Source organism: Haliotis rufescens, unplaced genomic scaffold (assembly GCF_023055435.1).
Source record: "Haliotis rufescens isolate VD_foot unplaced genomic scaffold, xgHalRufe1.0.p SCAF_1, whole genome shotgun sequence".
Classification (NCBI taxonomy): Eukaryota; Metazoa; Mollusca; class Gastropoda; order Lepetellida; family Haliotidae; genus Haliotis; species Haliotis rufescens.
Genome location: NW_025963779.1, coordinates 59,700,956 through 59,727,015, shown reverse-complemented (window position 1 = coordinate 59,727,015; position 26,060 = coordinate 59,700,956). Strand labels below are relative to the sequence as shown.

The window sequence follows — 26,060 nt, the reverse complement described above, 5'->3', positions numbered from 1 at the left end:
GAACTATTTTGGTTTTCAACAAAACAATGTCGTCCAGGAACAAACATTCAAGTCATATGTGACGGCAATCAACAGTCACTACACAAATACTCGCGTTCAGCGCCCGACACTTAACTCTGCAGCTTTCACACAAAGGTCTACACATTTGTAATTCAATCATTTTAAATGTAAATCACATTTAAGTTTTGTAACAATCCCGTTATCGTAATGCCGACGTTGCCATCAACAGTTACCTCCTGAACATCGGCTTTCTCAATTCAAACTCAATAACAAGACAGAGCAGGATACAATCACCAAATCCACAGTCGTCCGCACTGTACAAACATATTACAGTCAATAATGCGTATTTCGTTTTTAAATACTTATCCAAACTGGTTTCACATCAAAGAATAAAGCCACTGACTTACCTGTGCCTATCCCCGTCTCTGTTGCACCCAAAACCGCTTTTGCAGTACACCCAGAGAGCAAGACGTCCGTCAGCCACGTTCGCACCCCATACAATGATTGTCAATCACGTCAGCTGATTGTTGACGTATTTTGTCTATGACGACATCACTTATGGGGACACAATAAATAATGACGTGGCTCCATTGTTGACGTCACAGATTTCTGCTTGGCTACATCACCACTTTGTTCCAGACCGTTTGTGGAACCCTGTATTTATTTGGTAAGGGTCACTCCTTATTGTCCGGGCCTGTGCGACAGATAGGGCCCCTTTATCAACCCATCATGACGTCCTCAATCATGGATATAGCACAGATTGCAAACAAAATACGGGACAACTACAGTAAACAACGCAGATCAATTCCAAGCAACGGAAGCTAAGCTCCGTAAGACCACTGGCGTTTTAGGGGAAATATGCGCATCATAAGTTGAATGAGGCGTCTTAGCAGAGGGCTCTCATACTCCCAACTAAATATTGCCAAAAACACTCTCAAACATCGGGACAAATGCCTTGTAGATGAAGCGAAAAGTCACAAGCATAGACCAACTAACTTCCTTCAAACACATATTTTCTGACAGCACCAACGAAATCACACCTGATACCTACTTCTGCGAATTGTTGATTTCCTTGTCAAAGCAAAGGAAATATGAAAAACTGTGTATTTCACACACCATGATAATAGTTATAGTGGAGGACAATAGAATAGTTTAATTTTCCAACTGACTGCGACTTTGATGCACACGATCTGGACAAACCCCGCCAACTAAACAAGTGGAACTGTTTTGGTTTTCAACAAAACAATGTCGTCCAGGAACAAACATTCAAGTCATATGTGACGGCAATCAACAGTCACTACACAAATACTCGCGTTCAGCGCCCGACACTTAACTCTGCAGCTTTCACACAAAGGTCTACACATTTGTAATTCAATCATTTTAAATGTAAATCACATTTAAGTTTTGTAACAATCCCGTTATCGTAATGCCGACGTTGCCATCAACAGTTACCTCCTGAACATCGGCTTTCTCAATTCAAACTCAATAACAAGACAGAGCAGGATACAATCACCAAATCCACAGTCGTCCGCACTGTACATACATATTCCAGTCAATAATGCGTATTTCGTTTTTAAATACTTATCCAAACTGGTTTCACATCAAAGAATAAAGCCACTGACTTACCTGTGCCTATCCCCGTCTCTGTTGCACCCAAAACCGCTTTTGCAGTACACCCAGAGAGCAAGACGTCCGTCAGCCACGTTCGCACCCCATACAATGATTGTCAATCACGTCAGCTGATTGTTGACGTATTTTGTCTATGACGACATCACTTATGGTGACACAATAAATAATGACGTGGCTCCATTGTTGACGTCACAGATTTCTGCTTGGCTACATCACCACTTTGTTCCAGACCGTTTGTGGAACCCTGTATTTATTTGGTAAGGGTCACTCCTTATTGTCCGGGCCTGTGCGACAGATAGGGCCCCTTTATCAACCCATCATGACGTCCTCAATCATGGATATAGCACAGATTGCAAACAAAATACGGGACAACTACAGTAAACAACGCAGATCAATTCCAAGCAACGGAAGCTAAGCTCCGTAAGACCACTGGCGTTTTAGGGGAAATATGCGCATCATAAGTTGAATGAGGCGTCTTAGCAGAGGGCTCTCATACTCCCAACTAAATATTGCCAAAAACACTCTCAAACATCGGGACAACTGCCTTGTAGATGAAGCGAAAAGTCACAAGCATAGACCAACTAACTTCCTTCAAACACATATTTTCTGACAGCACCAACGAAATCACACCTGATACCTACTTCTGCGAATTGTTGATTTCCTTGTCAAAGCAAAGGAAATATGAAAAACTGTGTATTTCACACACCATGATAATAGTTATAGTGGAGAACAATAGAATAGTTTAATTTTCCAACTGACTGCGACTTTGATGCACACGATCTGGACAAACCCCGCCAACTAAACAAGTGGAACTGTTTTGGTTTTCAACAAAACAATGTCGTCCAGGAACAAACATTCAAGTCATATGTGACGGCAATCAACAGTCACTACACAAATACTCGCGTTCAGCGCCCGACACTTAACTCTGCAGCTTTCACACAAAGGTCTACACATTTGTAATTCAATCATTTTAAATGTAAATCACATTTAAGTTTTGTAACAATCCCGTTATCGTAATACCGACGTTGCCATCAACAGTTACCTCCTGAACATCGGCTTTCTCAATTCAAACTCAATAACAAGACAGAGCAGGATACAATCACCAAATCCACAGTCGTCCGCACTGTACATACATATTCCAGTCAATAATGCGTATTTCGTTTTTAAATACTTATCCAAACTGGTTTCACATCAAAGAATAAAGCCACTGACTTACCTGTGCCTATCCCCGTCTCTGTTGCACCCAAAACCGCTTTTGCAGTACACCCAGAGAGCAAGACGTCCGTCAGCCACGTTCGCACCCCATACAATGATTGTCAATCACGTCAGCTGATTGTTGACGTATTTTGTCTATGACGACATCACTTATGGGGACACAATAAATAATGACGTGGCTCCATTGTTGACGTCACTTATTTCTGCTTGGCTACATCACCACTTTGTTCCAGACCGTTTGTGGAACCCTGTATTTATTTGGTAAGGGTCACTCCTTATTGTCCGGGCCTGTGCGACAGATGGGGCCCCTTTATCAACCCATCATGACGTCCTCAATCATGGATATAGCACAGATTGCAAACAAAATACGGGACAACTACAGTAAACAACGCAGATCAATTCCAAGCAACGGAAGCTAAGCTCCGTAAGACCACTGGCGTTTTAGGGGAAATATGCGCATCATAAGTTGAATGAGGCGTCTTAGCAGAGGGCTCTCATACTCCCAACTAAATATTGCCAAAAACACTCTCAAACATCGGGACAACTGCCTTGTAGATGAAGCGAAAAGTCACAAGCATAGACCAACTAACTTCCTTCAAACACATATTTTCTGACAGCACCAACGAAATCACATCTGATACCTACTTCTGCGAATTGTTGATTTCCTTGTCAAAGCAAAGGAAATATGAAAAACTGTGTATTTCACACACCATGATAATAGTTATAGTGGAGGACAATAGAATAGTTTAATTTTCCAACTGACTGCGACTTTGATGCACACGATCTGGACAAACCCCGCCAACTAAACAAGTGGAACTGTTTTGGTTTTCAACAAAACAATGTCATCCAGGAACAAACATTCAAGTCATATGTGACGGCAATCAACAGTCACTACACAAATACTCGCGTTCAGCGCCCGACACTTAACTCTGCAGCTTTCACACAAAGGTCTACACATTTGTAATTCAATCATTTTAAATGTAAAATCACATTTAAGTTTTGTAACAATCCCGTTATCATAATGCCGATGTTGCCATCAACAGTTACCTCCTGAACATCGGCTTTCTCAATTCAAACTCAATAACAAGACAGAGCAGGATACAATCACCAAATCCACAGTCGTCCGCACTGTACATACATATTCCAGTCAATAATGCGTATTTCGTTTTTAAATACTAATCCAAACTGGTTTCACATCAAAGAATAAAGCCACTGACTTACCTGTGCCTATCCCCGTCTCTGTTGCACCCAAAACCGCTTTTGCAGTACACCCAGAGAGCAAGACATCCGTCAGCCACGTTCGCACCCCATACAATGATTGTCAATCACGTCAGCTGATTGTTGACGTATGTTGTCTATGACGACATCACTTATGGGGACACAATAAACAATGACGTGGTTCCATTGCTGACGTCACAGATTTCTGCTTGGCTACATCACCACTTTGTTCCAGACCGTTTGTGGAACCCTGTATTTATTTGGTAAGGGTCACTCCTTATTGTCCGGGCCTGTGCGACAGATGGGGCCCCTTTATCAACCCATCATGACGTCCTCAATCATGGATATAGCACAGATTGCAAACAAAATACGGGACAACTACAGTAAACAACGCAGATCAATTCCAAGCAACGGAAGCTAAGCTCCGTAAGACCACTGGCGTTTTAGGGGAAATATGCGCATCATAAGTTGAATGAGGCGTCTTAGCAGAGGGCTCTCATACTCCCAACTAAATATTGCCAAAAACACTCTCAAACATCGGGACAACTGCCTTGTAGATGAAGCGAAAAGTCACAAGCATAGACCAACTAACTTCCTTCAAACACATATTTTCTGACAGCACCAACGAAATCACATCTGATACCTACTTCTGCGAATTGTTGATTTCCTTGTCAAAGCAAAGGAAATATGAAAAACTGTGTATTTCACACACCATGATAATAGTTATAGTGGAGGACAATAGAATAGTTTAATTTTCCAACTGACTGCGACTTTGATGCACACGATTTGGACAAACCCCGCCAACTAAACAAGTGGAACTATTTTGGTTTTCAACAAAACAATGTCGTCCAGGAACAAACATTCAAGTCATATGTGACGGCAATCAACAGTCACTACACAAATACTCGCGTTCAGCGCCCGACACTTAACTCTGCAGCTTTCACACAAAGGTCTACACATTTGTAATTCAATCATTTTAAATGTAAATCACATTTAAGTTTTGTAACAATCCCGTTATCGTAATGCCGACGTTGCCATCAACAGTTACCTCCTGAACATCGGCTTTCTCAATTCAAACTCAATAACAAGACAGAGCAGGATACAATCACCAAATCCACAGTCGTCCGCACTGTACAAACATATTACAGTCAATAATGCGTATTTCGTTTTTAAATACTTATCCAAACTGGTTTCACATCAAAGAATAAAGCCACTGACTTACCTGTGCCTATCCCCGTCTCTGTTGCACCCAAAACCGCTTTTGCAGTACACCCAGAGAGCAAGACGTCCGTCAGCCACGTTCGCACCCCATACAATGATTGTCAATCACGTCAGCTGATTGTTGACGTATTTTGTCTATGACGACATCACTTATGGGGACACAATAAATAATGACGTGGCTCCATTGTTGACGTCACAGATTTCTGCTTGGCTACATCACCACTTTGTTCCAGACCGTTTGTGGAACCCTGTATTTATTTGGTAAGGGTCACTCCTTATTGTCCGGGCCTGTGCGACAGATAGGGCCCCTTTATCAACCCATCATGACGTCCTCAATCATGGATATAGCACAGATTGCAAACAAAATACGGGACAACTACAGTAAACAACGCAGATCAATTCCAAGCAACGGAAGCTAAGCTCCGTAAGACCACTGGCGTTTTAGGGGAAATATGCGCATCATAAGTTGAATGAGGCGTCTTAGCAGAGGGCTCTCATACTCCCAACTAAATATTGCCAAAAACACTCTCAAACATCGGGACAAATGCCTTGTAGATGAAGCGAAAAGTCACAAGCATAGACCAACTAACTTCCTTCAAACACATATTTTCTGACAGCACCAACGAAATCACACCTGATACCTACTTCTGCGAATTGTTGATTTCCTTGTCAAAGCAAAGGAAATATGAAAAACTGTGTATTTCACACACCATGATAATAGTTATAGTGGAGGACAATAGAATAGTTTAATTTTCCAACTGACTGCGACTTTGATGCACACGATCTGGACAAACCCCGCCAACTAAACAAGTGGAACTGTTTTGGTTTTCAACAAAACAATGTCGTCCAGGAACAAACATTCAAGTCATATGTGACGGCAATCAACAGTCACTACACAAATACTCGCGTTCAGCGCCCGACACTTAACTCTGCAGCTTTCACACAAAGGTCTACACATTTGTAATTCAATCATTTTAAATGTAAATCACATTTAAGTTTTGTAACAATCCCGTTATCGTAATGCCGACGTTGCCATCAACAGTTACCTCCTGAACATCGGCTTTCTCAATTCAAACTCAATAACAAGACAGAGCAGGATACAATCACCAAATCCACAGTCGTCCGCACTGTACATACATATTCCAGTCAATAATGCGTATTTCGTTTTTAAATACTTATCCAAACTGGTTTCACATCAAAGAATAAAGCCACTGACTTACCTGTGCCTATCCCCGTCTCTGTTGCACCCAAAACCGCTTTTGCAGTACACCCAGAGAGCAAGACGTCCGTCAGCCACGTTCGCACCCCATACAATGATTGTCAATCACGTCAGCTGATTGTTGACGTATTTTGTCTATGACGACATCACTTATGGTGACACAATAAATAATGACGTGGCTCCATTGTTGACGTCACAGATTTCTGCTTGGCTACATCACCACTTTGTTCCAGACCGTTTGTGGAACCCTGTATTTATTTGGTAAGGGTCACTCCTTATTGTCCGGGCCTGTGCGACAGATAGGGCCCCTTTATCAACCCATCATGACGTCCTCAATCATGGATATAGCACAGATTGCAAACAAAATACGGGACAACTACAGTAAACAACGCAGATCAATTCCAAGCAACGGAAGCTAAGCTCCGTAAGACCACTGGCGTTTTAGGGGAAATATGCGCATCATAAGTTGAATGAGGCGTCTTAGCAGAGGGCTCTCATACTCCCAACTAAATATTGCCAAAAACACTCTCAAACATCGGGACAACTGCCTTGTAGATGAAGCGAAAAGTCACAAGCATAGACCAACTAACTTCCTTCAAACACATATTTTCTGACAGCACCAACGAAATCACACCTGATACCTACTTCTGCGAATTGTTGATTTCCTTGTCAAAGCAAAGGAAATATGAAAAACTGTGTATTTCACACACCATGATAATAGTTATAGTGGAGGACAATAGAATAGTTTAATTTTCCAACTGACTGCGACTTTGATGCACACGATCTGGACAAACCCCGCCAACTAAACAAGTGGAACTGTTTTGGTTTTCAACAAAACAATGTCGTCCAGGAACAAACATTCAAGTCATATGTGACGGCAATCAACAGTCACTACACAAATACTCGCGTTCAGCGCCCGACACTTAACTCTGCAGCTTTCACACAAAGGTCTACACATTTGTAATTCAATCATTTTAAATGTAAATCACATTTAAGTTTTGTAACAATCCCGTTATCGTAATACCGACGTTGCCATCAACAGTTACCTCCTGAACATCGGCTTTCTCAATTCAAACTCAATAACAAGACAGAGCAGGATACAATCACCAAATCCACAGTCGTCCGCACTGTACATACATATTCCAGTCAATAATGCGTATTTCGTTTTTAAATACTTATCCAAACTGGTTTCACATCAAAGAATAAAGCCACTGACTTACCTGTGCCTATCCCCGTCTCTGTTGCACCCAAAACCGCTTTTGCAGTACACCCAGAGAGCAAGACGTCCGTCAGCCACGTTCGCACCCCATACAATGATTGTCAATCACGTCAGCTGATTGTTGACGTATTTTGTCTATGACGACATCACTTATGGGGACACAATAAATAATGACGTGGCTCCATTGTTGACGTCACTTATTTCTGCTTGGCTACATCACCACTTTGTTCCAGACCGTTTGTGGAACCCTGTATTTATTTGGTAAGGGTCACTCCTTATTGTCCGGGCCTGTGCGACAGATGGGGCCCCTTTATCAACCCATCATGACGTCCTCAATCATGGATATAGCACAGATTGCAAACAAAATACGGGACAACTACAGTAAACAACGCAGATCAATTCCAAGCAACGGAAGCTAAGCTCCGTAAGACCACTGGCGTTTTAGGGGAAATATGCGCATCATAAGTTGAATGAGGCGTCTTAGCAGAGGGCTCTCATACTCCCAACTAAATATTGCCAAAAACACTCTCAAACATCGGGACAACTGCCTTGTAGATGAAGCGAAAAGTCACAAGCATAGACCAACTAACTTCCTTCAAACACATATTTTCTGACAGCACCAACGAAATCACATCTGATACCTACTTCTGCGAATTGTTGATTTCCTTGTCAAAGCAAAGGAAATATGAAAAACTGTGTATTTCACACACCATGATAATAGTTATAGTGGAGGACAATAGAATAGTTTAATTTTCCAACTGACTGCGACTTTGATGCACACGATCTGGACAAACCCCGCCAACTAAACAAGTGGAACTGTTTTGGTTTTCAACAAAACAATGTCATCCAGGAACAAACATTCAAGTCATATGTGACGGCAATCAACAGTCACTACACAAATACTCGCGTTCAGCGCCCGACACTTAACTCTGCAGCTTTCACACAAAGGTCTACACATTTGTAATTCAATCATTTTAAATGTAAAATCACATTTAAGTTTTGTAACAATCCCGTTATCATAATGCCGATGTTGCCATCAACAGTTACCTCCTGAACATCGGCTTTCTCAATTCAAACTCAATAACAAGACAGAGCAGGATACAATCACCAAATCCACAGTCGTCCGCACTGTACATACATATTCCAGTCAATAACGTGTATTTCGTTTTTAAATACTTATCCAAACTGGTTTCACATCAAAGAATAAAGCCACTGACTTACCTGTGCCTATCCCCGTCTCTGTTGCACCCAAAACCGCTTTTGCAGTACACCCAGAGAGCAAGACGTCCGTCAGCCACGTTCGCACCCCATACAATGATTGTCACTCACGTCAGCTGATTGTTGACGTATTTTGCCTATGACGACATCACTTATGGGGACGAAATAAAAAATGACGTGGCTCCATTGTTGACGTCACAGATTTCTGCTTGGCTACATCACCACTTTGTTCCAGACCGTTTGTGGAACCCTGTATTTATTTGGTAAGGGTCACTCCTTATTGTCCGGGCCTGTGCGACAGATGGGGCCCCTTTATGTTCTGTGGCTTTAATGTTTGGCGATTTGGACAGCCATGTGAAAGTGGTAATGTAATGTATTCATAGGCAAGAGTGGAACGTGCACTCCGGCATTATCTCCTCTGAACATTTCTCTCTTATGGTCAATAATAAGAATCATGTGTAAAACGTGATCCCTGTGACGAAAAGCTATTATAATTGTCCCGTTTACACAAGATAGGATATCCACAATTATTCTTTTGTACGTGAAGTGATGTGTGGTATATTATGTTGAATTTTGTTTAACGACACAGTCAGCAAAAACTGACAAGCTAGCGAGGGAAATTATATTTTATATTATTGTGTAGCAAGCAGAGGCATAGGCAGATCCATGGTGTCTGGTGTCACCACCCATCAATTACCCGTAGACGCATGTTTCCCGAACTGACCAACAAGCAGCAAATAGTTAAACTACTTTATTCTGCAATTTTAACATTTTACGTCCGGAATAATGCTGAGCTCTCTCATTCACCCGAGTGACTCAGAATTGGTGATATGTAGTCCCAGGAACTGGCTACTTTTTATGTTTCACTTTTTGTTTCCTTATATTTCTTACTTCCTCTTTTTTCAACTGATGTTTTTGTAACGTTAAATAGTCGAAAACAGTGGCTGTTGATGCGTCTTTTGTCCTTAAAAGCATAAGTCACTTCGCTAAAATATTCTGATCTGTCCATGTTGTGGTGTTCGCTCATTTAGAACGCTGAGTTTTGCTGTACGCGTCAGTGGAAACATTTTCAAAAAAACGAAGCTGCAGGAACTACTTTCTTTGTGTTTCAATGAGTTTCCATAGAAGAGAACATATGCCATTTCTTGCCAAATATTGAATGAATGGAGCACGTTTGATCATTTATGTCAGGTCAGTTGATGAGAAAACATTATTTGAACAGAAACACCCTGATACATCCCTTCTCAGGCGGTGCGTCACACGTTTCACGTGAATATTTCACCCTGGTTACAAATTAATCGTGGTGTGAAGATATGTGTGATCATTTTTGTTAGAAAATCAAAATTAAATTGCATTGCGAGAGTTGTTTTTAAACAAATGCATTGTCAACTGACAGCGAGAGCACTGTATTTTTTTCAGCCTAATTTTCGAATTTGCTAGGTTTTATATTTTATCATTTTACTGACATTTGGGTTCTCCTACGTTCTGTACCGCTTCAGACGTTTCCTCCGCATGAACCTACATGTAACACACTGGGATATAACTTACATGAAGGAGAGGCGATACAACTTTGGAATGGTCAGCAGTCCGAACATGACCATAAAGGGATCGAGCCTACTGGAACACACAGGAACATTGGAAAGTTTATGTTCCTCAAATGAGCTCAAATGCATTTCTGAAGAAAATTCTGACTGATTTGTTTTGTACTGCAGAAATTTCTGGAAGAATTTTTTTTATACCTCCAGAAATTTCTGCCAGACATTTATTATTTACCACTTTGTATTATGTACTTCAAAATATCGCTCAGCAGTCATTTTTGTAGTAAACAACACGTTGGTGTTGAAACATTAGGCTCTGTAGTCAATCAATATATTTTGCAGTAAGAGAAAATCATTTGGCCTGATAGACTAGGGAATCATATCAAGATTTTCAACAAATCATTTCATACTCTCATGGCTTCAAATGCCCGATTAGCTACAATGAAAACCAAATGGTGGATTTTTCATAATTTTATTATACATGGTTTGATACAGAAAAATGGCGTGAGACTATAGTTCATGAAAGTCAGCTTCACAAGTATGATATTGAAACCACCTAGTCCCACAGTAGTTGTAAGTGTGGCATCACGTTCGAGTGATTAGAGGACGGTGCACAATCATTCGGGGCACAACTGCGAGTTTTCCAGGTGGTACCCGGTGCAAGTAATGCCCATCACAGTGGCCTTTGTCAGGTACCAACTACTTGTCCTCCACAGCTCGTTCAAGTCTTGGTGGATCAAGTGATTCATACTGAATGAAAAAGAAAGACAACGTTACAAGTAAGCACTTACAAATTGGTGACATGTAGAATTAGTTTTGTCGTAACATTGATTTTCAGCCATCAGCGCGTATTGTTTCTCATAATTAATGCTATCTGACTCTGCTAATCAATTTGAATGGAACTGACAGCATCGAAGCAATGCATTTCATACTTCATCTCGCCATGGATTTGTTTAAACAACCGCGACCATAATTTTAAAGGTTTAAATTGTTACAATATTCCCAGGTGTATGGGATCCATTTCTACCTTATGGCACTAAGCTTACATATTTACAACAGTAATGCTATTCTACAACTACCTACAGATGCAAGGACAAACATGTAAAACATATATGAATAAATATATTAAATTACATGCAACACAGAACTAGTCCCTACATAATATTTCTTGAATAGCGAAAACTTTACCACAACATACGTGTATCATGACCCATTTTAACGTCCATCTACTCAAGTGACAGATGATCTCATCAATACATGTTTTAGATTCATCACGGATACCTCATGTTGCCAAATGCAGTAGAAATTAGTCCTGTGCCTCAAGCACTCTTGGTTTGATAACTTCACCTCTGTAATGGGAAAACAGACAAACTGACTTAATTGTAGTAAAGGCCAACCATAACATAAGCTCAATGCATCACAACCTAAAAACAGTTCTGCACCAACATTACTAAGAAAGTTTTTGGCACTTCCAGTTAAATGACATCATTTCCCGTTTGGAAAGAAGACAACTTCAAAACAGAAAGTGTTATTCCACAAGCTACCATAACGTGACAGTAAAGTGCCACTTAAAATATTCTCAGCAATCAATGTCTCGAGATGTCCTCTTTGAACTCTTGTGACTAAAGGGTGTCATCGTGACAGAAAAAAGGTCAAGGAATGTATGCTTGGCAATCAATACCTCGAAATTTCCTTTTAGAACTTTTCTCCCTCAATGACGACTTTGTGATTTTTAAGTGTCACTGAATGCATTCATAGTAATCAATGCCTCGAAATGTCCTCATGGAATTCTTCTACCTCCAGGGTGTCTTCCTGAAAATGAAGTACCACGGAACGTTTCCTTAGCGATCAATAAATAGAAATATCCTCTTCAAACTCTTCTGTCTCAAGGGTGTCTTCGTAACAGTGAAGTGCCACTCAATATAATCTTTGTAATCAATGCGTCGAGATGTCAAGGAACTCTTCTGCATTCAAGGTGTCTTCGTGAGAGTGAAGTGTAACTGAATGTTTTCTTAGCAATCCATGCCTCGTAATATCCACTTTAATCTCATGTCTCAAGGGTGTCTTCGTGACAATGATGTGCCACTCAATATAATCTTGGACATTAATGCCTCTAGATGTCATAGAATTCTTCTACATCCAAGGTGACTTCGTGACAGTGAAGTGTCACTGAATGTATTCATAACAATGAAAAAATCGAACTATCGTCTTCAAACTCTTCTGTCTCAAGGGTGTCTTCATAACAATGAAGTGCCACTCAATATAATCTTGACCATTCATGCCTCGAGATGTCATAGAATTCTTCTGCATCCAAGGTGTCTTCGTGACAGTGAAGTGTCACTGAATGTATTCTTTGCAATCAATGAATCAAAATGTCTTGTTGGAATTCTTCTGCCTCCAGGGTGTTTTCCTGACAGCGAAGTGTCACCGAACGTATCTTCAGCAATGAATGAATAGAAATATCCTCTTCAAACTCTTCTGTCTCAAATGTGTCTTCGTGGCAATGAAATGCCATTCAATATAATCTTCACCATAAATGCCTCGAGATGTCAGAGAATTCTTCTAAATCCAAGGTGTCTTTGTGACAGTGAAGTGTCACTGAATGTTTTCATAGCAATCAATGTCTCGAAATGTTCTCATGGAATTCTTCTGCCTCCAGGGTGTCTTTGTGACAGTGAAGTGTCACTGAACGTATCCTCAGCAATCAATGAATAGAAATATCCTCTTCAAACTCTTCTGTCTCAAGGGTGTCGTCGTGACAATCAAGTGCCACTCAATATAATCTTCACCATAAATGCCTCGAGATGTCATAGAATTCTTCTGCATCCAAGGTGTCTTCGTGACAGTGAAGTGTCACTGAATGTGTTTAATCAATGAATCGAAATATCCTCTTCAAACCCTTCTCTCTCAAGGGTGTCTTCGTGACAGTGAAGTGCCACTCAATATTATCTTGGCTATCAAAGCCTCGAGATGTCATAGAATTCTTCAGCATTCAATGTGTCTTCGTGACAGTGAAGTGTGAAGGAATGTATTCATAGCAATCAATGAATCGAAATGTCCTCAGGTATTTCTTCTGCCTCCAGGTTGTCTTTATGACAGTGAAGTGTTACTGAATATATTTTTAGCAATACATGCATCGAAAGATCCTCTTCAAACTCTTCTGTCTCAAGGGTGTCTTTGTGACAATGAAGTGCCACTCAATACATTCTTGGCAATCAATGCCTGGAAATATCATGGAACTCTTCTGCGTCCAAGGTGTCTTCGTGACAGTGAAGTGTCACTGAATGTATTCTTTGCAATCAATGAATCAAAATGTCTTGATGGAATTCTTCTGCCTCCAGGGTGTTTTCCTGACAGCGAAGTGTCACTGAACGTATCCTCAGCAATGAATGAATGGAAATATCCTCTTCAAACTCTTCTGTCTCAAGGGTGTCTTCGTGGCAATGAAGTGCCATTCAATATAAAGTTGGCAATCAATGCCTCGAGATGTCATAGAACTCTTCTTTATCCAAGGTGACTTCGTGACAGTGAAGTGTCACTGAATGTATTCATAGCAATGAATGAATCGAAATATCTTCTTCAAACTCTTCTCTCTCAAGGGTATCTTCGTGGCAATGAAGTGTCATTCAATGTAATCTTGACCATTCCTGCCTCGAGATGTCAGAGAAATCTTCTGCATCCAAGGTGTCTTTGTGACAGTGAAGTGTCACTGAATGTATTCTTAGCAATCAATGCCTCGAAATGTCCCCACGGAATTCTTCTTCCTCCAGGGTGTCTTTGTGATAGTGAAATGTCACTGAACGTATCCTCAGCAATGAATGCATAGAAATATCCTCTTCAAACTCTTCTGTCTCAAGGGTATCTTCGTGGCAATGAAGTGTCATTCAATGTAATCTTGACAATTAATGCCTCGAGATGTCATAGAATTCTTCTACATCCAAGGTGTCTTTGTGACAGTGAAGTGTCACTGAATGTATTCATAGCAATGAATGAATCGAAATATCCTCTTCAAACTCTTTTATCTCGAATGTGTCTTCGTGACAGTGAAGTGCCACTCAGTATAATCTTGCAATCAATGCCTCGAGATGTCAGAGAATTCTTCTGCATCCAAGGTGTCTACGTGACAATGAAGTGTCAAGGAATGTATTCTCAGCAATCAATGCCTCGAAACGTCCTCATAGAATTCTTCTGCCTCAAGGGTGTTTTCCTGACAGTGAAGTGTCACCGAACGTATCTTCAGCAATGAATGAATAGAAATATCCTCTTCAAACTCTTCTGTCTCAAATGTGTCTTCGTGGCAATGAAATGCCATTCAATTTAATCTTCACCATAAATGCCTCGAGATGTCAGAGAATTCTTCTAAATCCAAGGTGTCTTCGTGACAATGAAGTGCCACTGAATGTATTCATAACAATCAATGTCTCGAAATGTTCTCATTGAATTCTTCTGCCTCCAGGGTGTCTTTGTGACAGTGAAGTGTCACTGAACGTATCCTCAGCAATGAATGAATAGAAATATCCTCTTCAAACTCTTCTGTCTCAAGGGTGTCTTCGTGACAGTGAAGTATCACTGAATGTATTCTGTGCAATCAATGATTCGAAATATCATTCTCAAACTTCTGTCTCAAGGGTGTCTTCGTGACAATGAAGTGACACTCAATAAAATCTTGGTAATCAATGCCTTCGAGTTGTCATGAAACTCTTCTGCATTCAAGGTGTTTTCGTGACAGTGAAGTGTCACTGAATGTATTCATCGCAATCAATGCCTCAAAATGTTCTTATGGACCTCTTCTGCCTCCAGGGTGTCTTTCTGAAAGTGAACCGTCACTGAACGTATCCTCAACAATGAATGAATAGAAATATCCTCTTCAAATTCTTCTGTCTCAAGTGTGTCTTCGTGACAATGAAGTGCCACGGAATACAATTTTGGCAATCGATGCCTTGAGATGTCACGGAACTCTTCTGCCTCCAGGATGTCTTTGTGACAGTGAAGTGTCACTGAACGTATCCTCAACAATGAACGAATAGAAATATCCCCTTCAAACTCTTGTGTCTCAAGGGTCTCTTACTGACAGTGAAGTGCCACTGAATATAATGTGTGTAATCAATGAGTCCAGTTGTCATGAAACTCATTTGCAATCACGGTGTCTTCATGGCAGTGAAGTGTCACTGAATGTATTCTTAGCAATCAATGAGTCGAAATATCCTCTTCAAACTCTTCTGTCTCAAGGGTGTCTTCGTGACAATGAAGTGCCACTCAATATAATCTTGGTAATCAATGCGTCGAGTTGTCATGAAACTCTTCGGCATCCAAGGAGTCTTCGTGACAGTGAAGTGTCACCGAATGTATTCACAGCAATCAATGCCTCGAAATGTCCTCTTCAAACTCTTTTGTCTCAATGGTGTCTTCCTGACAATGAAGTGCCACTCAATACAATTTTGGCAATTACATTCCAAATTTCCAATGTCCACGTATTGTCTTCAGATAACACCCATTTTTTTGCAGGTGAATCGATCAAAATCATGTGCACAGCACTATAGTGACAAAAGTGGTTTTTCACCTGCAACTGGTCACGTGGCCACAATACCGCACGTATTTTCAGTCATACTTGTTAGCAGTCATTAATAAAAAAAGAAAAACACAAGAAAACAAAAGTCTTTACGGCCATTTGTCATTCCACGCCTTTCAAATGTGAAACGTGAACGTGCCATCGGCATGTTGCAGACGAGAACGTCCGTAGCTGAAGACGCAAGGACGATGGGTTGTAGTCGACGGACTGCTTATGATTTACAGACGCGTCTACAGCAAACGGGTACCATCGCTGATCACCCTCGGCCAGGCCGACCACGTGTGACGTCACATGCAGAGGATCGTCAGATTGTCTTACATCACCTCCGTAACCGATTTTTGACGGCTACATCAACCAGAAATGAACTGTTTAGGGGTAGACTGAGTGCGCAAACTGTTCGAAACCGTCTGAGAACTGTTCACCTTCAAGCACGACGGTCATACAGCGGGCTGATTCTGACTCAATTACACAGACGTCAACGTCAATTGTGGGCACAGCGACACTTACGATGGACTCAGAGGAATAGGAATCATATCGTCTTCAGTGATGAATCCCGATTTAATCTTCGATTTGCTGATGGTAGAACGAGGGTGTGGAGGCGCCGTCATGAACGTTACGCCCAGTGTTGTGCACAGGAAGTTGACAGATTTCGAGGCGGAAGTGTCATGGTGTGGGGTGCTTTCTGTGGCAATGCACGTTCCAGGCTTCTTGTCATCCGTGGCAACCTCAACGCTGCTGCTTACCGCGACCAGGTACTGGCACCAGAACTTCTGTCTGTTTTGCAGCACATGCACCCGGTTTGATCTTCCAACACAACAAAGCCAGACCCCATACAGCAATTTTGACAAGGAATTTCCTTCCGAATGCGGGAGTCAACGTCATGGACTGGCCGTCAAGGTCTCCCGACCTCAATCCCATCGAACACGTCTGGGATGCTCTTGGCAGAAGTCTGCGCACTCTCGAGAACCAACCACAGAATTAGCAAGATCTTGGCACCATTTTGCAGCAACAATGGCGTCGTTTTTCCAATCATGTGTTCACAAGCATCAAAAGGTCTATGCGGAGGCGTTGTGTGGCAGTTGTCAACACACATGGTGGCCACATACGCTACCGAACTTGTGTGCCAGCAGATTCTCGTGCTTGGGACTTATGATTTAAACTGTTGATGTTATTACGGAATACCGTAGGTGCTTGGAACAAATTATGGTTATATCATATATGGGATTACTTTTAAATATGTGAAGTTTTTAATTTGACTCAGTATATTCTTGGCAATCAATGCCTCTAAATGTCCTCATCGAATTCCTCTGCTTCTAGGGTGTCTTCGTGACAGTGAAATGTCACTGAATATATTCTTAGCAATCAATGCCTCGAAATATCCTGTTCAAATTCTTCTGTCTCAAGGGTTTCTTCCTGACAGTGAAGTGCCACTCAATATAATCTTTGCAATCCATGCCTCGAGAGAATTCTTCTGCATCCATGGTGTCTTCTTGACAGTGAGGTGTCACTGAACGTATTCTTAGCAATCAATGCCTCGAAATATCCTCTTCAAATTCTTCTGTCACAAGGGTGTCTTCCTGACAGTGAAGTGCCACTCAATATAATCTTGGTAATTAATGCGTCGAGTTGTCATGGAACTCTTCTGCAACCAAGGTGTCTTCGTGACAGTGAAGTGTCACTGAATGTATTCATAGCAATCAATGCCTCGAAATGTCATCATGGAATTTTTCTGCCCCTCGGGTATCTTTGTGACAGTGAAGTGTCACTGAATGTATTCACAGCAATCAATGCCTCCAAATGTCCTCATGGATATATTTTGCCTCCTGGGTGTCTTCCTGACAGTGAAGTGTCACTGAACGTATCCTCAGCAATGCATGAATAGAAATATCCTCTTCAAACTCCTTTGTCTCAAGGGTGTCTTCGTGACAATGAAGTGCCACTCAATATAATCTTGGCAATAAATGCCTCGAGATGTCATAGAACTCTTCTACATCCAGGGCGTCTTCGTGACAGTGAAGTGTCATTGACTGTATACTGAACCAAATTAAAAACTTCACAATGCTAACATTTTAACATTTTGACAAGTTATCATTGTTGGCCCTTATTGTGTATTTAAAGAGTAATGGCCACGATATTGCGGGCTGATTCTGACTCAATTACACAGACGTCAACGTCAATTGTGGGCACAGCGACACTAACGATGGACTCAGAGGAATTGAAATCATATCGTCTTCAGTGATGAATCCCGATTTAATCTTCGATTTGCTGATGGTAGGGCGAGGGTGTGGAGGCGCCGTCATGAACGTTACGCCTAGTGTTGTGTACAGGTAGTTGACAGATTTCGAGGCGGAAGTGTCATGGTGTGGGGTGCTTTCTGTGGCAATGTACGTTCCAGGCTTCTTGTCATCCATGGCAACCTCAACGCTGCTGCTAACCGCGACCAGATACTGGCACCAGAACTTCTGCCTTTTATGGCAGCACATGCACATGCGGTTGGATCTTCCAACACGACAAAGCCAGACCCCATACAGCAATTTTGACAAGGAATTTCCTTCCGAATGCGGGAGTCAACGTCATGGACTGGCCGCCAAGGTCTCCCGACCTCAATCCCATCGAACACGTCTGGGATGCTCTTGGCAGATATCTGCGCACTCTCCAGAACCAACCACAGAATTAGCAAGATTTTGGCACCATTTTGCAGCAACAATGGCGTCGTCTTTCCAATCATGTGTTCACAAGCATCAAATGGTCTATGCGGAGGCGTTGTGTGGCAGTTGTCAACACACATGGTGGCCATAGACGCTACCGAACTTGTGTGCAAGCAGATTCTCGTGCTTGGGACTTATGATTTAAACTGTTGATGTTATTACGGAATACCGTAGGTGCTTGGAACAAATTATGGTTACCACCGTTAATTAAAATCCTTCTTTGGACATTAATGATTAAAAACTACCTTCTCTGATACATTTGTCCGGTATATATCATATATGGGATTACTTTTAAATATGTGAAGTTTTTAATTTGACTCAGTATATTCTTGGCAATCAATGCCTCTAAATGTCCTCATCGAATTCCTCTGCTTCTAGGGTGTCTTCGTGACAGTGAAATGTCACTGAATATATTCTTAGCAATCAATGCCTCTAAATGTCCTCATCGAATTCCTCTGCTTCTAGGGTGTCTTCCTGACAGTGGATTGCCACTCAATATAATCTTTGCAATCAATGCCTCGAGAGAATTCTTCTGCATCCATGGTGTCTTCTTGACAGTGAGGTGTCACTGAACGTATTCTTAGCAATCAATGCCTCGAAATATCCTCTTCAAATTCTTCTGTCTCAAAGGTGTCTCCGTATCATTGAAGTGTCTTTAAATGTATTTTTAGCAAGCAATGAATTGAAATGTCCTTTGAGAAACCTTATGCATCGAAGCTGTCTTTGTGAACAGTGAAGTGCCACTTAATCCACTTTTTCCATTTAATGCCTCGAGATGTCCTTATGGAATTCTTCTGTTTAATGAGTGTCTTCGTAAAATTGAAATGTCAAACAATACATTCTTGGCAATCAATGCCTCGAGATTTCCTTTCAGAACTCTTCTGCATCAAGGGTGTCTTCGTGACAGTGAAATATCACTGAATATATTCTTAGCAATCAATTCCTCAAAATATCCTCTTAGAACTCTTCAGACTGAAGGTTTCTTTGTGACAGTAAAGTGTCACTGAATGTATCCTCAGCAATCAATGTCTCGAAATGTCCTCATCGAATTCTTCTGTCTCAAGGGTGTCTCCGTAACAGTGAAGTGTCTTTGAATGTATTTTTAGCAATCAATGAATTGAAATGTCCTTTAAGAAACCTTATACATCCATGCTGTCTTTATGATAGTGAAGTGCCACTAAATTTAATCTTGGCAATCAATGCCTCGAGATGTCTTCAAGGAATTCGTCTGCCTCCAGGGTGTCTTCGTGCCTGTGATGTGTCACTGAATATCTTCTTGGCATTCATTGCTTCAAGGTGCTTCATGTCACTGTTTTCCCTCCAGGGTGTGTTCGTGCCAGAGAAGTGCCACTTAATAATTCTTGGCAATCAATGCCTCGAAATGTGCACTTTGATCTCTTCTGCCTCCATAGCGCCATTGTGACAGTCAATTTCCACTGAATATCTTATTAGCAGCATCACTGCATTCATAAGTCTTCTTGACCCCCTTTTGCCTCCAGTGTGTGACCGTCGTTATCCAATGGTCGGGCATGCTTCAGGCGGATACAAAGAGGCTGACACTGCCTCTGACAACCAAACAATCCCCGATTTGGAACTTAAATCTAAATAATTTGGAAGTGTCTTTCTATAAAGTGATGCGCCTACGTGCAGGTTGTTAGTGCGGGTTAGTAAAGGTTAGTGGAGTGTTAAGTCTCTGAACCTAACGTGCCTCAGAAGCATACCCGACCCTTAGATCGAGGTCTCCAGAGGTCTTATTTGGTACCAGTGACCATTGGAGGTGGGAAACCTGGTCCTGGAGAGTCTCCTGGTGATGCCTTTTGCCTAAAGGATGTCTTATGGCAGACATATTCCTAAAGGGGTCTTCTTGGTCATTTTCTGCCCCCAGAAGTCTTGTTGGCACTCTAATGCTTCCTGTGTTTCTTTGTGACAGTCGATTGCCACTGAACAGCTTCTTGGCAAACCTTGCTTCCAGAAGTATCCTTGCAACTCGTCTATGTCTCTTCTGTGATTTGTTACAGACTATCCTCTTGGACCTCAATGTTTCCAGAAGAAATCAAGGCACCTTTAGGCCTCAATGGTTTCGTCGTAGGGTGCCACTGAATATCTTCTTGACAATCATTGGTTCAAGAGTTCTTGGATGTCTTCTTTACAGTGAATTGTCACCGAATATCTTCAAGGAAATAATTGCTTCATGAACTGCAGGACGTCGTCGTGAAAGTACATTTTCACTGAAAATCCTTTTTGGCAATCATAACTCATAGATTACTTATTGGCCCTGTCCTGCCTCCAGGGTGTCTTCGTGACAGTGAAGTGTCACTGAATATCTATTCAGCAATCAATGCATCGACTTGTCCTCTTGAAACGTTTCTACTTCCAGGGTGACTTCGTGACAGTGAAGTGTCAATGAATTTATTCTTAGCAATCAATGCCTCGAAATGTCCTCTTAAAACTCTTCTGCATCCAAGGAGTCTTCGTGACAGAGAAGTGCCACTTGAATTTATTCTTAGCCTTCAATGCCCCGAAATGGCTTATAAGATCTCTTCTTTGGTGTCTTCATGACAGAGAAGTCACTTGGTATATTCTTGGCAATCAATGCCTCGAAATGTCTTTTTGGATCTCTTGTGCCTCCAGAGCGTCTACGTGTCAGTGAAATGTCACTGACTATCTTCTTAGCAATCAATGCCTCCACATGTCCTCCACTGCCTGTAAAGTGTCTTCGTGACAGTGAGGTGTCATTGAATATATTCTTAACAATCATTGCCTCGAAATGTCCTATTAGATCTCTTCTGCTGTCTCTTCATGACAGGGAAGTGTCACTTGGTACATTCTTGGCAATCAATGACTCGAAATATGCACTTTGATCTCTTCTGCCCCCAGGGTGTCTTCGTGATAGTGAAGTGTCATTGAATATATTCTTAGCAATCATTGCCTCGAAATTTCCTATTAGATCTCTTCTGCTGTCTCTTCATGACAGGGAAGTGTCACTTGGTACATTCTTGGCAATTAATGACTCGAAATATGCACTTTGATCTCTTCTGCCTCCAGGGTGTCTTCGTGACAGTAAAGTGTCACTGAATATCTTCTTAGCAATCAATGCCTCGAAATGTCCTCTTAGAAATCTTCTTCCTCCAGGATGTCTTCGTGACCGTCCTAATGGACTGTCTTTGTGACAGTGGTTGGTTGGTTTGTTGTTTAACGCCGCACTCAGCAATATTCCATATGACTATATGACGGCTGTCTGTAAATAATCGAGTCTGGACCAGACAATCCAGTGATTAATATCATGAGCATCGATACACGCAATTGGGATCGATGACATGCATCAACCAAGTCAGCGAGCCTGACCACCCGATCCCGTTAGTCGCCTTTTACGACAAGCAGAGTCACATTTAACGGTAAGCATGGGTTGCTGAAGACCTATTCTACCCCGGAATCTTCACGGGTCTGTTGTGACAGTGAAGTATCATTGAATATATTCTTAGCAATCATTGCCTCGAAATGTCCTATTAGATCTCTTCTACAGTGTCTTCGTGACAGAGAAGTGTTACTTGGTATATTCATGGCAATCAATGACTCGAAATATGCACTTTGATCTCTTCTGCCCCCAGAGTGTCTTCGTGGCAGTGAAATATCACTGACTATCTTCTTGGCAATCAATGCCTCGAAATGTCTTCTCAGAAACCTACTGCCTGTAGGGTGGCTTCGTGACAGTGAAATATCATTGAATATATTCTTAGTAATCATTGCCTCGAAATGTCCTCTTAGAAATCTTATGCTCCCAGGGTGTATTCGTGTCAGAAAAGTGCCACTTGATACATTCTTAGCAATCAATGCCTCGAGATGTGCAGTTTCATCTCTTCTGCCTCTAGTGTGTCTTCGTGACATTGAAGAGTCATTGAATATCCTTTTAGCAATCAATGCATCGACCTGTCCTCTTGGAAGCTTTCTGCCTCTAAAGTGTCTTCGTGACAGTGAAGTGTCAATAAATATCTTTTTAGCAATCAATGCCTCGAAATGTCCAATCAGAAAACTTCTGCCTACAGGGCGCCTTCGTGACAGTGACGAGTCACTGAATATCTTTTTAGCAATCAATGCCTCAAAATGTCCTCTTAGATCTCTTCTGGGGTGTATTCGTGCCGGTGAGGTGCCACGTGTCACAGTCTTCGTGACAGTCCTATTGCATCTCTTCAACCCCCAGGGTGTCTTCGTGACAGAGAAGTGCCACTTAATACATTCTTTGCAATCATTGCTTCGAAATGTCCTCTTAGATCTCTTCTGGGCATTCTTCCTCCCAGTGAGGTGTCACTGAATATCTTCTCAGCAGTCAATGCCTCGAAATGTTCTCTTAGAAATCTGCCTTCAGGATGTCTTCCTTACAGTCCTGATGGAACTCTTCTGTCTCCAGGTTGTCTTCGTGACAGTGAAATGTCATTGAATATATTCTTAGCAATCATTGCAATCGAAATGTCCTCTCAAAAATCTTCTGCCTCCAGGGCGTCTTCGTGGCAGAGAAGTGTCACTTGGTATACTCTTAGCAATCAATGCTTCAAAATGTGCACTTAGAATTCTTCAGTCTCCAGGTTGTCTTCGTGACTGTGAAGTGCCACTCAAAATATTTTTGACAAATGAAAAACTTCACATTTTTAAAAGTAATCCCATATATGATATACAACGGACAAATGTATCAGAGAAGGTAATTTTTAATCATTAATGTCCAAAGAAGGATTTGAATTAACGGTGGTAACCATAATTTGTTCCAAGCACTTACAGTATTCCGTAATAACATCAACAGTTCAAATCATAATTTCCAAGCACGAGAATCTGCTGGCACACAAGTTCCGTAGCGTGCATGGCCACCATCTGCGTTGACAACTGCCACACAACGCCTCCGCATGGACCATTTGATGCTTGTGAACACACGATCGGGAAGACGACGCCATTGTTGCTGCAAAATGGTGCCAAAATCTTGCTAATTCTGTGGTTGGTTCTGGAGAGTGCGCAGACTTCTGCCAAGAGCATCCCAGACGTGTTCGATGGGATTGAGGTCGGGAGACCTTGGCGGCCAGTCCATGACGTTGACTCCCGCATTCGGAAGGAAATTCCTTGTCAAAATTGCTGTATGGGGTCTGGCATTGTCGTGTTGGAAGATCAAACCGGGTCCATGTGCTGCCATAAAAGGCAGAAGTTCTGGTGCCAGTATCTGGTCGCGGTAAGCAGCAGCGTTGAGGTTGGCACGGATGACAAGAAGCCTGGAACGTGCATTGCCACAGAAAGCACCCCACACCATGACACTTCCGCCTCGAAATCTGTCAACTACCTGTACACAACACTGGGCGTAACGTTCATGACGGCGCCTCCACACCCTCGCCCTACCATCAGCAAATCGAAGATTAAATCGAGATTCATCACTGAAGACGACTTGATTCCAATTCCTCTGAGTCCATCGTAAGTGTCGCTATCCCACAATTGACGTTGACGTCTGTGTAATTGAGTCAGAATCGGCCCGCTGTATGGCCGTCGTGCTTGAAGGTGAACAGTTCTCAGACGGTTTCGAACAGTTTGCGCACTCAGTCTACCCCTAAACAGTTCATTTCTGGTTGATGTAGCCGTCAAAAATCGGTTACGGAGGTGATGTAAGACAATCTGACGATCCTCTGCATGTGACGTCACACGTGGTCGGCCTGGCCGAGGGCGATCAGAGGTGGTACCCGTTTGCTGTAGACGCGTCTGTAAATCATAAACAGTCCGTCGACTACAACCCATCGTCCTTGCGACTTCAGCTACGGACGTTCCCGTCTGCACATTTTGAAAGGCGTGGCATGACAAATGGCCGTAAAGACTTTTGTTTTCTTGTGTTTTTCTTTTTTGTTTGTTAATGACTGCTAACAAGTATGGCTGAAAACACGTGCGGTATTATGGCCACGTGACCAGTTGCAGGTGAAAAACCACTTTTGCCACTATAGTGCTATGCACATGATTTTGATCGATTCACCTGCACAAAATGGGTGTTATCTAAAGACAATACGTGGACATTACTGTTATAAATACACATTAAGGGCCCACAATGATAACTTGTCAAAAAGTTAAAGTTTAAGGATTGTGAAGTTGTTAATTTGGTTCAATATATTTACGTATTTCTTTGAAACTAATGCTTACTTATTCTGGGTATGCAATCAACAAAACCTATGGGTACAAAATCACTACATTTCAACCTGATTTCATGGGAGTGATGGGATAGTAAAAAGGAGATATATCGCCTGTAGGTTTCCTTTTCACATTTTAAAAAAAGAATCGGGTTTTTTCCATGTTTGTGCTACCTTTTACTTGAGAGCTGCAACATGGATTCTTTCCAAATGTAAGAAACACATTCTATTCTAATAAAAAAGGTGCAGTCCAAATGTTGATTTTGATATGTGTATTTTATGAAACAATATTATTTTCTTACAAGTTGTGAATGTGTTTTTTTAAATTCAACATTGTGCGACCTTTAAAGTGAGAACTGCCACATGGGTTCTCTTCACATTTAAGGAACACTTTTTTATATTCATTGGAGAGATGCAGTGCGAAGGTTGATTTTGATATGTTGATTTTATGAAACAATATGAAATTCTTGAAAATGTTTTGAACATAGAATGTTTTTCTTTAATTATTCTATGTTTGTGCTACCTTTTACTTGAGAACTCCCACATGGATTCTTTCCAAATGTAAGAAACTCTTTCTATACTAATAGAAGAGGTGCAGTGCAAATGTTGATTTTCATATATATATTTTATGAAACAGTATGATTTTTTGCATATTTTGAACCTAGAATGTTGTTTTTAATTCTATGTTTGTGCTAGCTTTTACTTGAGAACTGCTGCATGGATTCTTTCCAAATGTGAGAAACACTTTCTATACAAATATGAGAGGTGCAGTACAAATGTGGATTTTGATATGTGTATTTTCGGAACAAATATTGTTTGAATGAGTTGAGGTTACCCTTGTTCATTTTAGTGTTAAAAGCTTTTCTGCCAATGTATGATCCAAGAGCATCATGGTATTACTGTCCATGTCACCTTCCCAGTTTTAGCAGTTTTGAACAGATTGATGATTTGGACGGGTGGAGGTAGCACTGCTGAGATCTTTTTCAGACATCAAATTATTATTTGGGGGAAGGCAACTTTTTAATGTCAAAATATGTCCCTTTCCTTGTAATTTTATAATATTTGTGTCATTGTTTTATTCAGTTACCAAGGCAAAAGCAGTGACCATGGATAAGGTTGAAGATCATCCCTGTGATAAGTTCGTCTGATTCCTCATTTGAGGA

The 26,060-nt window shown here is 41.4% G+C and overlaps 1 long non-coding RNA gene across 2 annotated transcripts in view; it reads right to left on the bottom strand.

The window, feature by feature from the left end:
• Positions 1-10,933: 10,933 nt before the first annotated feature.
• LOC125381572 overlaps positions 10,934-26,060 on the bottom strand; it is a 74,364-nt gene continuing 59,237 nt past the window's right edge. The window contains exons 1-2 of one of the 2 annotated variants that reach the window (XR_007221911.1): positions 11,759-11,956; positions 10,934-11,227 (exon numbers count right to left, since the gene is read on the bottom strand). This is a non-coding gene — a long non-coding RNA (uncharacterized LOC125381572). Of the gene's footprint in view, positions 11,228-11,758; positions 11,957-26,060 lie in introns of those variants that run through there. The other variant, XR_007221910.1, reaches the window with a different exon arrangement.